The sequence below is a fragment of the Schistocerca piceifrons genome, chromosome 8 (genome assembly GCF_021461385.2).
Source record: "Schistocerca piceifrons isolate TAMUIC-IGC-003096 chromosome 8, iqSchPice1.1, whole genome shotgun sequence".
Lineage (NCBI taxonomy): Eukaryota > Metazoa > Arthropoda > Insecta > Orthoptera > Acrididae > Schistocerca > Schistocerca piceifrons.
In genome coordinates, this window is record NC_060145.1 from 165,354,584 (window position 1) to 165,370,268 (window position 15,685).

A 15,685-nucleotide genomic window follows, 5' to 3' on the forward strand; every position below is an offset into this window, starting at 1 on the left:
TGTAACTAAGAACATTCAACAATCTAAGTTGTATTGTGTTATAACAAATATTGTAAATTTAAAACTAAGTTACCTGTCATAGAATGTAGTCTTCATATGTAATCTTGGTTGAATATTTTCTTTGTGCAACGACTGAAAAACGCGCGCACACGAACAATATGAACTGCAATACTGTGCCGCGTGATCTAACTGTACGATATAACGGCAGTCCCGAAGTTACACAGACGCTTCTGCGCATGCGCGCACTCTATCTGCCAACATAAGAACTTTTACGGCGCACTCGCGTCATTCAAATTTTGTATATAATGTGTATAATGTGTAATGTAAGTCATGTAAATAGTTGTAGATAACTTAGATTTTCTTGTGCCTTTAGGTGAATTGCTCGCCTGCAGGTGTGTCCTTTCGCCTCGCAATTCAGGGGGCAATATAAAGGCAAATTTGCATGCCGAGCGTGAGTTTCCGCGGAAACGCGAAATACTAATTAAATAAATAATCAGTGACAAATAAATAAAGCCTATGGCACACAACTGCAGCGCTGTGTCGCTGTTAAAACAAAAGCACAATTACGTTACTCTTATGTTTGATTAAGAAAGGGAAGAGCTCTGGTTGAAGTGGTGCGAGAAGCACGTATTTTATTTTATTTTATTGTCTGGCACACCGCCATATTTCATGTTATAGAAGAATACTGCGAGTTGCAACCACACTAGGCACTCGATTCTGTAAAGAATTTATATTTATAAAATAGACAATCACCTCTGTACGACGTATTGGCATGGCTGGCAAATTATTGTAATATTGACATTTAGATTATGAGTCCGCACCTACCGCAGCAGTCTTTGGAAACGATTTAATTACGAAGTCCGATTATTTCAGTTTTATTTCACGGTCAACTACGAGTAACATTGCCTTTACGAAAAAGCCATTGTCAAGCGTCTGATACCGAATAATTAAAACCTGACGACTCATAGGAGAGACAATCATACAGATAAAATAATTAAATTAATATTTTATTTTATTTTATTTTATTTTATTAATTTTATACGGCCTATGGACGCAGCATAATACAGTTCTGTAAGGTAATGAAATTTTGTATATTTAGTTTTAAGTATGCAGCAACGCAATGTGGATCTTGCTAATTTTACGGTACTGACCCTTGAAAGTAGGAATCAAGTATTTGTCATCATATTTAATGTATAGCTTGATTAGGTGTGCCCGATTTGTAATATTGTGTGTGTTTTATAATCCTGGTTTTATAACCCTGGTAGAGACAAGTTAAATTACGGAATCTGTTTTGCTAAACCAAGACATCACACAGTAAATTTGGATAACATAAGTTATATTTTAAAGAACGTTACAACGTGTCCTTCAAGGATCACTCAATACGTGACACTGTTTATGCCTCCTCATATACCCTGCCACGCCAGTTAGCAACAGCAGTGTAGAGTTTTAGTGTGTTGTCCGTTGTATCTGTCACAGAGAAATATAACTCTAATTATTTACATAACCACCGGTGGTATGTGTGTGTGTGTGTGTGTGTGTGTGTGTGTGTGTTTTTTTTTGTATGTGAGCAAAGCTACAGTGCCATCCGACGGAGTTTTGTGGGTGCTTCACATTATTTTCCATCAGGCAGTGTATAAACAGGAATGAGTACGTTCTGTTCCAACAACCTGTGACTATTTTAACAATCTGTAACTCAAAATCATTGTGCTGGCAATCCCCAGTGCAGATAGTGTGCTTATGTCTATTCCCAATGTTTAGTTTGAAGACTGCAACAAGAATATGGCCTGGAAACAGGGTATCCGAGAAGACTACCTCTACTGGGGTGTTGATTAGTAGACTAGAGATACCAATTAAAATCTATAATAATAGGGGATTTACTACTATTACTACGGCTGCTGCTGCTGCTAATAATAATAGTAGTAATAATAACAGCAATAGTAACGATATAATAATATTTCTTCGAAACGGAGTTCTAATAGAGATATTTCAATCATAGAATTTTCGAGAATGTTTGGACTGCAGCCAAAAAAATAAAAAATGATGAACGGTACTGACATATTACCTACACCCACTAACGACAACGACATGTCACTGAAACATGCACAGGTGAAAAAAATAAGAATTTTCAAAAAAATATCTATTGTCATAGACACAAATAATGAGATTTCGCAGAGAAAAGTCAGCTCAAGATGATAGTTTCTGTAATAGTGTATTACTTGGTTTGTTTGCATGAATTTATTGACCTTTTCTGACCTTTAATGGTGGTTTATGGTTGTTTCTCCGAATCATATTTACGTTCTAGTCATAGTATTTGAAGAAGCAAAGCAAATGATTTAATGTAAATACTATTCAGTGAAACAGTCTTTGAAATCGATAAGCAGAGCAGAATTTTCCCGGTAAGTAGAACATAACAACCACCTGTGTTACGTTAATTTTAAGTAAATTTGCCTGATGATAGATATACAGTCCTCCGAAACGTTTACTGTAAAGACATTCTCTTTCGAAACATTTGTAGTCAATTTCTTGTAATATCCTTTTGTAACAATGTACAGTATACCTCAAAATGTACGCTAAAACAGCAATTTGTTATAGCAACAGAACTAATTCATATATTTGCACCATGTATCGCTTATGTAACGGACAACCTCAACAAGTTTTGTTTGTGTGTGTTCCAGGTTGTCGTGAGTGAAGCATAATGATAACGCTTCAAGAAAAGGCTCAGTGTGTGGAATGGTTCACTTAGATCAAATCGGAAGAATAGAGTCAAAGGGAACTTCCAGGCACGGTATCGGAAACACCCACCCTCGCAGACGTCGGTACGCAGGTGGTACAGACGTTTTATGCAAACAGCAAGCGTTGAGTTGAAGCATAGTGGACGACGTGGAACAAGTGAACCCGAAACAGGATGGATACGGTAGGCATTTCAACGTTCTCCACAGAAGTCTGTTCAGAGTTCATCGCAGCAGCTGCAAATCCCTGGAGCGACAGTGCATCGGGTCCTTCGGCGACGTGTGCGTGTGTATCCATGCCGGCTGCAGTTGTTATAAGTATTGACACCAGATTACGAGCCACAACGTATGCAGTTCGTCGTGGACGTTCTTTACAGTTTAGAGAAGGATGGATATTTTCTAAACAATCTAGAATTTTCTGACGAAGAAACATTTCACTTTTGTGGTACGGTAAACAAACACAATGTTTGCGTTTGGGGCACAATCAATCCTCCGCATACTGTGACGGATGAAGTACGTTGCCGCCCGAAAGTGAATGTGTTGTTTGATCGCATTGTGGGACGCCTCTCACTCTCTCTCTCTCTCTCTCTCTCTATCTATTTTTTTTTTTTTTTTTTTTTTTTTTATGAAGTAATTCTATTGCTCCTGTTGCTCTGTTATACTGGAGCTGTTTGCGTTACCACAACTGACTGGCCACCAAGTTACATAGTTACAGTCGTTTTACAACGAGATGGTGCACAACCACTTTGGGCTCAGACTGTGTCAAATGTTCTAGATCACGTGTTTCCAGATTGCTGGATGGGCAGGGGTGGTCCAATTCTCTGACCTGCTAGATCACCTGACCTTAAACCGTTAGGCTTCTTTCAATGGGGTTATGTGAAGGGCAGTGTCCATCAAACGCCTGTGAACTGCATAACTGATTTAAAGAACCAAATCGTGGCTGCCATTACCACAGTTGGTGTGGATATGTTGTGCCGAGTGCGGATCGTGCTTGAATACAGGCTGGATGTTGTGCGTGCCACAAAAGGCGCACATTACGAAAAGGATTGAATAGTATAAAAACTTGGTGAACTACTGTGTCACATAAGCCAAAAATGTTGTGAATATCTTAATTAGTTTGGTTGCTATAACACATTAAAGTTTTACTGTACCTTTTGAGACATCCTGTATTTCAAAAACGTCTAATTTGTTCTTCACCAGTTCTGCTTTCTTACACATTTCACCTCTACAAGAAGCTCCTTAATGGCCCTTAATATGCACCACTAAGATTTTAAAAAGTTGAGAAGAAATCAATGCTTTTCGTTACTCATTCGCAACATTGTACAGTAGCAACCAGTAAATATCAAGTGGACCTCATCAAACAAAAGCAATGATTAGGTCCCTAAGAAAGTCAGCGTTTACACTTAGTTAGCAGACAGAAGACGGTCGTCCATAAAACAAGAAGTCCGTCGCCGGAGAATGCAGCCGATCACTTAGCATAGCCGAGATTACAGTGGTCGTTACACAGCTTTTTACGGTACACTTGAACCTTCGTGTGCCTGTGTGCAGCGAGGAACTCAGGAGGTATTAAGTTGTTTACGTCACAGCCGTGAAGATACTAGACGACAAAATGATGCCGGCCGATACTGTTCCACTCCACTCTGTGAAGATTCCCCGGTTAATGCATGTTTTATTAGAGTACTGACATGGGCAGCAGCCTGACGTCCTTTAGCCGCAGACTACGCGAGGGCTCATTCTGGTACGCCCTGCGCTTGAAATACGCGCCCGAGTGCTTTTTAATAGCCTGTCCAGCCGAACAACGACCTGTACAGGAGGGAGCTCTTCTGACCCGACAGAAAGAAGACTTGAAATTACATTACTGACGCTGGAATACTCAAAAATATGACCTCATAGCATCTTTAAATTGTTCAGACACTTTCGATTCATGAGAAGTACATAACATTAAAGACAAAATGTCAAATCATGAGAGAAAAATAAACATTGAAAATCAGATTAAAAATGCAACCGAAATTGGAATGACTTTCTGCTTTAGCAGGCGGCACCGTGTTGTGGATTGACTTCGCAAATGCCTAAGTATGTCAGATTAACAGCATGTTCGCACTTATAACTGGTCCAATGATTCCAAACCACACCAAAAAGTACATAATGTAATGCGAAAAGTGGATTTTAGCTTACAGTTATGTTAGCAGCGGTATGGGCTTTGAGACGCTTTAATTATTCGTAAGCATCATTTAAGTCGTTGCTTAGTAAAATGTCTCTGGAAAGGGTGATATGAAAAAAGTTGACGACTTTGTTAACACTTCAGCACGCAAACAAGTCAACAGACGCTCTGCAAACAAGCGCTCCTGGAATCAAAATTACCATATTTCTCGTGTTAAATATCTTAATTGATTTCATCATCATGAGTGAAATGTTAGAATTGCACAGTGCACATTGAACAATGTCTGAATCAGCAACAAAACGAATGATTTCAACACTAATAAGCCGAAAATTGTGAAGGGGTCGGCAAGCGCGTATTCGACCTGTGACCCCGTAAGAAAGAACACAAGTGTCGTCAATATATGTAAAAATTAATTTTAAGAGACATGTGAATGTCATAAATCTTCATCATCATCTGCATCAGGGGTTGGGCTTTTTGGTACATTCTGTCGCATTCATAATTGTTCAAGCCATCTGTGCTTTGCTATTCCTGAAGATCTTTTGCCTCATGGTTTATATTGCTTTACTGTTTTAGTGGTTCTTGCATCTGTCTTACTGTTTATGTGCTCTTTCCACCTTAACTGATATTGTTTTATTGTGTCTGTTATGTTTTGCGTATTCAGTTCATCTCTAATGTCACCATTTCTCTTTTTATCCGTTAAAGTATATCCAATCAAGTATTCAAGGAAGTTAATTTCACATACTTCTATTCTATTTCCATCTCTCTTGTTAAGGATTCAGTTTTCACACGCATAGAACAGCGCAGGTATAGCGATCACCTTGAAGTACTTCAATAGAGTATCTCTGTGGACTTCCTTATCCAACGTTCTGTGTGTCGTTGTACAGAAATAGTCAATTAGCTGTAACTTATTTTGAATTTCATTATTTTCCCCTGTATAAAACTGTATTTGAATGTATTTACTCGCTCTATGATCCTCTTATCAATCTCGATTTCAATACGCACAGGCTAGTATCCCAAAAATGCTGTTGATTTTGTCTTCGTAATGGCGATGTTTATATTGTATTCTCTGGCTGCTTTACTTCCATAAAAACAGCTTCTTGTAGGTCATTTTCATTCTGACTAACAATTACTTGATCACCAAGAAAAAGCATTGCACTAAAAACCAAATTTGTAATTTTAAAATTTTTAATGAGCGTATCCAAGTTCTGATTACATCATATAAAAAGAGTTTATGAAAGGGAATACCTTTTTGTAACCCCTAGATTTGTCCCAGTAATATTATGTCTGCTGTCCCCTATTTTTATTAATATTTTATTATTTATATATAAATCCTGTACAGGTCTTGCAAAATGACATTCCTTTATTTCTTAATATTTCCCAGTTTGTTTTGATTTATGCATTTTATGAAACGCCTTTGCTTAGTCACTTTTCCTATTACTTGCTTTGTAGTGAACATACAAACTAAGCATCATCTTCCATTACGAAACATATATACCGCATCTGTTAACATAGGTTCCGCGACAGTCGATAGTCGTTAGTCATTATATCTGATGTTTACCATTAATTCTTACAACAACAAAAATTGTGTGCAAAATCCGACCAGTTACTGAAGACGTCTTTCTCTTAAAAGGAAAACGCTTTTGGGATGAAAAATATCAAAATTGCCTGTATATAAAGAGGCATTCGTTTGTTGTCATTTCAGTCATCAGCCCTAAGATTGGTTAGATACAGTTTCTCTTTTCTGTTGCTAGACAGCTTTCCTGCCTCATGTCGCACCCCTGACGATCTGCTTTGTTTACTCATATTCAGGCTGGTTCAAATGGCTCTGAGCACTATGGGACTTAACATCTTAGGTCATCAGTCCCTTAGAACTTAGAACTACTTATACCTAACTAACCTAAAGACATCACACACATCCATGCCCGAGGCAAGATTCGAACCTGCGACCTTAGCAGTCCCTCGGTTCCGGACTGCAGCGCCTAGAACCGCACGGCCACCGCGGCCGCCTCATATTCAGGCCTAGCCTTTAAGATTCCCTGCTTCCAGCATACATTAAACTATAGTTTTAGCAACTACTCATGCCTTACTGTGTAACCTTTTCCTCGTTTCTCGTTGAAGAAGGCTTCATTACTCAATCCGTCAGTGTCACAGATCATGAAAAGGTTGTTTTAACACCAGATTTCAAACATTTCCAATCGTTCCATTGTTTCGATGTCACCCCGCTTCTCATAGTCTACGTTTCGCAGCCATATTGGCTTGCACTTCAAAAACAACGTTTCATGTACTTTTTCCGAGCTCGGGGTTCATACTTTAGGATGTAAGCAGCTTTTTATGAATGAATTCTTATCCTTTCAGTTGAGTGTGCTCTGTGTGAAACTCCCTGGCAGATTAAAACTGTGTACCGCGTTGGGACTCCAACACGAGCATTGCTCTTACCAACAACTGAGTTATCCACGCTCTACTCATGAGCCTACCTCACAAACTTACGTCCCGCCTCTCTCCTCCTCGAAGGAAGCATATGGCTGAGAAATGACTCAGTCACAACCTGCGGGGTTGTTTCCAGAAATATTTTTTCGTTCTATAGCTGAGTGTGCACACATCTTTGAAAATTTTGTAGTGTAGTGCGGGATCACGCTGTATAACTCTACTCATTCGTATGTTATTTTAATCTTAATTACACCTGCTGTTATCAGTACCTAATATTTCGTAAGAAATAGAAAAAAAATTGAGGTTTTCGTGTAAATGAAGATGGAGGTGGGAGAGAGGAAAGGAAAGGGAAGGAACTCATCATGACAGCTGCATCTTGATTTAATGCGCCGGCCTTTGTGGACGAGTGGTTCTAGGCGCTTCAGTCCGGAACCGCGCTGCTGCTACGGTCGCAGGTTCGAATCCCGCCTCGGGGATGGATGTGTGTGGTGTCCTTAGGTTAGTTAGGTTTAAGTAGTTCTAAGTTCTAGAGGACTGATGACCTCAGATGTTAAGTCCCATAGTGCTCAGAACCATTTTGACTTCATGCGGATTCAGCGGCGCCTAGTGAAAATGTGTGCCAGACTGGGATTCGAACCGGAATCTCCTGCTTTCTAGTCAGGACATGTCCGAAAGAACAGACATCACACATTGGTATAGTATTAGGCTTTATTCGCAAAAAAAGTTCTGAATCGTGAGCCTCGTTTGTTTAGTGTGTGATCTCAGAGAAACTTCATAGCAGAGTGCAAAAACAGCAGCGTCGTAAACTGCTCGTCCATTACCACAGGGGCGATATTTTGATGCTATTTATCACTACATAAAGACATAGCTTAGGGTCGAGCACAGCCGCACAACAATACTCCAAATAAGCACTTCCTTAACAGTGAGTTAGTCCGTCGAGGTAGTATGCCCTCACACAGAAGTCTGGAGGCCTCGTGAATGTAAGGGGACGTCTCCATCTGTGGAGGTGCTTTGGAGAAAAAGCGCTTCCTCTCTAAATGAGAGCCATCCAGTGTCTGATGCACTGAGACAGCAACGTCACCACAAAATAGTGTCGGTGCGGGTTGGGTACATGAGTCACAGGTGAAACAATTAACACTAGAAACCAAGGCATCTTCGGAACATAGACAGGTTGTAACTGTCACGGATTGAACAGGGTTACAAATCAACGCACATGTAAGACAACGTAATGCTGCTGCTAATTTATTTTTATCTCTAGCTACTGTAATCCAACGTTAAATTTGGAAAAGGAAATAAAGTTCATGGAGGAGAAAAAAAAAACTTTAAAGTTTGTCGATGACATTTCTGCTCTGTCGCGACGGCATTGCGGGATGCGGAGTCTCTAGGAAAGAGATTATGAGGTAAGTATCAACAAAAGTAAAGTGAAATTAAGGAGTGCAACTGAATCATATTAGCTGACTCCGAGAGAATTGTTAAGAAATGAGGCGTTAGAAGTAGAAGACGAATTTGTTATTTGGGTAGTTGGGTTGCAGAGCAACTGGCGAGCGCTGAAATAGAGGGGCATACGATGCAGATTTTCAGTAAAATGAAGCATTTCTGAAAAAGAAACAAATAATTGACGTCTAATATAAATTTAAGTGTTAGGAAGTCTTTTCGGAGAGGATTTGTCTGGAGCGTAGGTTTATACGGGAGTGAAACTTGGACGATGAACAGTGCAGACACCAAGAGAATAGAGGGTGTACATTATGTCTGGGAACACTTTCAGTTATTTATTGCACATGAAATAAACATTTTACAGATGTTACACATATTGCATTTTATAATGAAACTCATAAAGTTTATTTTTTACAAACATTCGATATGCGAACCATGAGTGACCCGGCAGACGTCATAACAGTAATCGAATTCTTGCCATATCCGCCCCAGCACTGTGGCAGTCGCTTCTTGAAACAGCTGTCCCCTTCTGTGGCACGGCCGATCCATCGATGCGGCAGCTCCGTGTTCGGGTAACCACAAACTTCATGATGAAAATGGGGTGGAGCCCCATCCTGATGAAAGATGAACGGAGAATCCGATTGCATTTGAGGCATCAGCCATTGCTGCAACATGTCCAAGTAGGAATATCCGGTGACAGTGCTCTCAGTGAAAAAGAATGGCCCTACAGTTTTCGACGTGACAAGGCACTTTGGGAAATCACACCCAAATTCAGTGCATTCGTGTGGATGCTTTGTACCCCAAATTCAACAATTATGCCTTTTCACTTTCCCATTAGTGTGAAAAGTGGCTTCATCGCTAAAAATTAAGCGACCAACAATGCTATCCTCATCCTCATTCAATTGTCGCAACTGATAACAAAACTCCAAACGCTTGTCTTTGTTGTCGTCATTGAGCTTCTGCACTAGCTCCAACGTGAATGGTTTCATAGACAGCTTCTGTCGCAGGACATTCCACACTGTCATTGGAGCCATTTCGAGTTCACGGGATGCACGACGCACCGATTTCTTTGGACTCCTTATGAATGTCTCTCGTACGCACTCCACATTCACTTCACTCACACTGGGACGTCCCCTTCTCTTTGCCGGGCTCAAGCAACCCGTCGTAACGAATTTGTTGTGCCATTGGTAAATGGCCTTCCTTGTTGGTGGCTTCTTACCGTACTTGGTCCTAAACATCAGCTAACAACTGTAGCATACTTGTTTTTGTCGAACTCCAACACACAGAAAGCTCGCTACGCACCTGAACTCACCATCTTTGCGACTAGCGCTGACTATTGGAAAATTACCAAACTACGCTGTGGCGGTATATATGAAAGAAGCCTTTCAGAGTTTCTCTTCAAAATGACATGTGTATATCTGTACAATGTTTGGTTCCTGTGCAATAAATTATTGGAAGTGTTCCCGGACTTTATGTACATCCTGTAGAAGCGTTTTAATAGTGATGCTTCAGAAAATTGACAAAAATTAGATGTGTGTATTTGATAACTAATGAAGTGCTTTCGTACAGAAGCGGGAAGAACAGAAATTTATAGCGCAACTTGACCGAAAGAAGGATTCTCTTAATAGGACATACCCTGCAGCACCATGTAGTAGTTGACTTGGTAATGGAGGGATTAATGGGGAATAAAAACTAATGGGAGAGACCAAGGCAGATTATTGCGTAACAGGTTGAGCTGGATCTAGCTTGCAGGAGCTACGTAGAGATGATGAGACCATCACACTACAGGTTAGTATGGAACACTGCGTGAAACCAGTCTTCGGACTGAAAACAGCAGCAACAGCAAAGGAGCAACATTACCACCTCCAACATAAACAACAAAAACAACAATAATAACGAAACTTCCTGGCAGATTAGAACTGTATACCGGACTGGAACTCAAACTCGGGACCTTTGTCTTTCTCGGACAAGTGCTCTACCATCAGAGCTACCCAAGCACGACATTGCTGAGCCATATATCCGCAATATACTTTCTTCCAGGAGTGCTAGTTCTGAAACGTTCGCAGAAGAGCTTCTGTGAAGTTTGGAATGTAGGAGACGAGGTACTGGGAGAATTGAAGCTGTGAGGACGGGTCGTGAGTCGTGCTTCGGTAGCTGTGATGGTAGAGCACTTGCCCGGGAAAGACAAAGGTCCCGACTTCACAGTTTTAATCTGCCAGGAAGTTTCATATCAAAGCACACTCCGCTGCAGAGGGAAAATCTCATTTTGGAACAATAATAACGACAACAACACCAACAACAGGTCAATGTTGAAGTGATCACTTTGTTTCACACCTGAAGAAAGAGGAATCTACCCTGTAAATGTCTGTACATTGTAGAAACCGTAATGAAGCACGGATAAGTCTTATTTAGTCCACCTACCACTAATGAAGAGGTCAGTTTATGAATCTATTAAATACAGTATCGGTAAGTGTTTAGTCCTCCTGTATGGAGCAGCAAGTATCCAAACACGTTTTTGCGCTTTATTCAAAGTCCCAACCGGTATTTTCTTTGTTGACTTTCATCCGTGGAAGGCTACCTAGTGTAATGTTTAATCTTGTATCAACGAAATCAAAGATTAAAACAAAAATTAAAGTGGAAAACTACTTATGACAGAGGCACAAGGAACTATGTTCTAGTAAAGATGTAAATCAGAACTGTGTTTCTCTAAAACAAGAGAAAAACATTCCAGTAATCTGGAAACAAATTTCTTAGAGAGAAGAAATAATCAGTGGTTTATCGCTTAGAGATGAAACGGAAAGAAATAGCTAATAGTGCTGTACAGCGAAAAGTCACGGCTCCACCGCGTTTACGGGCTCGACTGGTGGTCGCCGAGCTGGCTAAATCTCGGCAAATCCTCTTTAAGAGTTTTCCGAGAGTGACGGCGGCTGTTAGGGGAGGATGCGCCCTGCTTGACCGCGAGCCACAGGGTCCGCGCCGAGGTCGAGCGAGGGAGGCGCAGGGCAGGCTATCGGGAATCAGGGAAAGCGATAGGGCGGCGACGCTGCCCCACTCCGTGCAGCGGCCACCGAGTCCCTCCTGGAGAGCGACAAGTGAGAGTCTTGGCAGGGCAACTCGGCACGCAGGCAGCTGCCAAACAACGTCCACTCCTCTCTTACCACACGGCATCATAGTATATCCACTGTTGTTCTTGCTACAAAATGCAAATATTTCATCACACCTCCAAGAATCAGAATTACACTATTGGCCATTAAAATTGCTACACCACGAATATGACGTGCTACAGATGCGAAATTTAACCGACAGGAAGAAGATGCTGTGATATGCAAATGATTAGCTTTTCAGAGCGTTCACACAAGGCTGGCGGCGGTGGCGACACCTACAACGTGCTGACATGAGGAATGTTTCCAACCGATTTCTCATACACAAACAGCAGTTGACCGGCGTTGACTGGTGAAATGTTGTTGTGATGCCTCGTGTAACGAGGAGAAATGAGTACAATCATGAAACTTCCTGGCAGATTAAAACTGTGTGCCCGACCGAGACTCGAACTCGGGACGTTTGCCTTTCGCGGGCAAGTGCTCTACCAACTGAGCTACCGAAGCACGACTCACGCCCGGTACTCACAGCTTTACTTCTGCCAGTACCTCGTCTCCTACCTTCCAAACTTTACAGAAGCTCTCCTGCGAACCTTGCAGAACTAGCACTCCTGAAAGAAAGAATATTGCGGAGACATGGCTTAACCACAGCCTGGGGGATGTTTCCAGAATGAGATTTTCACTCTGCAGCGGAGTGTGCGCTGATATGAAACTTCCTGGCAGATTAAAACTGTGTGCCCGACCGAGACTCGAACTCGGGACCTTTGCCTTTCGCGGGCAAGTGCTCTACCAACTGAGCTACCGAAGCACGACTCACGCCCAGTACTCACAGCTTTACTTCTGCCAGTACCTCGTCTCCTACCTTCCAAACTTTACAGAAGCTCTCCTGCGAACCTTGCAGAACTAGCACTCCTGAAAGAAAGGATATTGCGGAGACATGGCTTAGCCACAGCCTGGGGGATGTTTCCAGAATAAGATTTTCACTCTGCAGCGGAGTGTGCGCTGATATGAAACTTCCTGGCAGATTAAAACTGTGTGCCCGACCGAGACTCGAACTCAGGACCTTTGCCTTTCGCGGGCAAGTGCTCTACCAACTGAGTTACCGCAGCACGACTCACGCCCGGTACTCACAGCTTTACTTCTGCCAGGAAGTTTCATATCAGCGCACACTCCGCTGCAGAGTGAAAATCTCATTCTGGGAACATCCCCCAGGCTGTGGCTAAGCCATGTCTCCGCAATATCCTTTCTTTCAGGAGTGCTAGTTCTGCAAGGCTCGCAGGAGAGCTTCTGTAAAGTTTGGAAGGTAGGAGACGAGGTACTGGCAGAAGTAAAGCTGTGAGGACCGGGCGTGAGTCGTGCTTCGGTAGCTCAGTTGGTAGAGCACTTGCCCGCGAAAGGCAAACGTCCCGAGTTCGAGTCTCGGTCGGGCACACAGTTTTAATCTGCCAGGAAGTTTCATATCAGCGCACACTCCGCTGCAGAGTAAAAATCTCATTCTGGAGTACAATCATGTTTGCGACTTTGATGAAGGTCGGATTGTAGACTATCGCGATTGCGGTTTGTCGTATCGCGGCATTGCTCCTCGCGTTGGTCGAGATCCAATGACTGTTAGAAGAATACGGAATCGGTGGATTCAGAAGGGTAATAGGGAACGCCGTGCTGGATCCCAACGGCCTCGTATCACTAGCAGTCGAGATGAGAGACATCTTAGCTGCATGGCTGTAACGGATCGTGCAGCCATGTCTCGGTCCTTGAGACAACAGATCGGGACGTTTGCAAGACAAACACCATCTGCACGAACAGTTCGACGACGTTTGCAGCAGCATAGACAATCAGCTAGGAGACCGTGGCTGCGGTTACCCTTGACGCTGCATCACAGACAGGAGAGCCTGTGATGGTGTACTGAACAACGAACCTGGGTGCACGAATGGGAAAATGGTATTTTTCGGATGAATCCAGGTTCTGTTTACAGCATCAAGATGGTCGCATCCGTGTTTGGCGACATCGCGGTGAACGCACATTGGAAGCGTGTATTCGTCATCGCCATACTGGCGTATTACCCGGCGTGATGGTGTGGGGTGCCATTGGTTACACGTCTCGGTCACCTCTTGTTCGCATTGACGGCACTTTGAACGGTGGACGCAACGACTCGTGGCTCTACCATTCATTCTATCCCTACGAAACACTACATTTCAGCAGGATAATGCACGACCGAATGTTGCAGGTCCTGTACGGGCCTTTCTCGATACAGAAAATGTTCGACTGCTGCCCTGGCCAGCACATTCTCCAAATCTCTCACCAACTGAAAGCATCTGGTCAATGGTTGCCGAGCAACTGGCTCGTCACAATACGCCAGTCACTACTCTTGATGAACTGTGGTATCGTATTGAAGCTGCATGGGCAGCTGTACCTGTACACGCCATCCAAGCTCTGTTTGACTCAGTGCCCAGGCGTATCAAGGCCGTTATTACGTATCAAGGCCGTTATTACGGCCAGAGATGGTTGTTCTGGGTACTGATTTCTCAGGATCTATGCACCCAAATTGCGTGAAAATGTAATCACATGTCAGTTCTAGTATAATATATTTGTTCAATGAATACCCGTTTATCATCTACATTTCTTCTAGGTGTAGCAATTTTAATGGCCAATAGTGTAGTTTTCTTTGCTGATGATTTACTTACAGGGGTCGCACAAGAGTATGCAAACGTCAAAAACATGACAATCTACCAGGCCTAGTATGTTTTAGGAAACCCGTTGTCATTTAGAACAACATGCAGCGACTCGTAATGATGATGATGGTTTTGTGGCCGCTCAATATCGTGGTCATCAGTGCCCGTACAAGTTTCAAAACTTTCCATTTCCAGTTTCGGCACTTCCCGAATGATGATGAGACGATGAGGACAACAGAAACACACAGTCCCCGGGCGGAGGAAATACCCGACCCGGCCGGGAGTCGAACCTGGCAGCCCGTGACCCAGAGGTAGCAGTGCTAGCCACTAGACCACGAGCTGCGTAAGTGACTCGTAATGGATAAATATAAGTCCTGTGTTATTTTCCTGAAAATGAATGGCAAGTTCAGGACACGTTGATGGAGGTGGATAGTAATCACCCATCATTCTCTCCAAAGTAGACCACATAGGCAGTAATTAGATCTGGTGACCTTGGTGTCAAGGTCAGATACGACGATTCATCCTCGGGCTCATAAAATCAGTCCTGAATTATGCGAGCTATGTGAGTAGGGGTCCTGTCGTCTTGGAAAACGGCATCACTACTGGGGGACCAACATGCAATGGACCTGATCTACCTAAATGGCCACACATCACTGGCAGTAATACAACTTTGCGAATAGCCATGAGGCCAAAGTAATACCACGATATTGTTGTCCAAAATGTGACCTAACCTTCGTCATATTTCAATCTTGAGAGGTAAACTCGGCCAGAGGTTGTATACAATGAGAAACAAGGCTCATCCGACCAAATGGCATTCTTCCGTTGCCCCATAGCCTAGGTTTTATAGTTTCGGCACCATGTTACGCTGTTACAGGGACTTGCATCACTGATGATGAGTTGTTTTGGAAATCCCCTGCTTATGGAATTCCCTTTGTATTGATTTGGTGCTGACGGGGTTCGAGAGTGCGACATTGGGTTCTGCAGGGATTTTTGCAGCTGCTGTCTTTTTGTTTTTCGTCACAATTCTCTCCAGTGATCGACCGTGGTGATCACTCCACACACAAACTTTCGTCCGTGTCGTCAATTAGCTAATTATGTTTTCCCGCTTTCCCTGCATGCAGAATAAATATACTATACGGTGCCTCCTCCCTTGGTCATGGAAGCATT

At 42.6% G+C, this 15,685-nt stretch overlaps 1 long non-coding RNA gene across 1 annotated transcript in view; it reads left to right on the forward strand.

Moving 5' to 3' along the window:
- The window catches only part of LOC124711388, a 159,547-nt gene extending 156,256 nt beyond the window's left edge, over positions 1–3,291 (forward strand). Inside the window, exon 5 of the long non-coding RNA XR_007005472.1 lies at positions 2,676–3,291. This is a non-coding gene — a long non-coding RNA (uncharacterized LOC124711388). The remainder of the gene's footprint in view (positions 1–2,675) is intronic.
- The last annotated feature ends 12,394 nt before the right edge of the window (positions 3,292–15,685 follow it).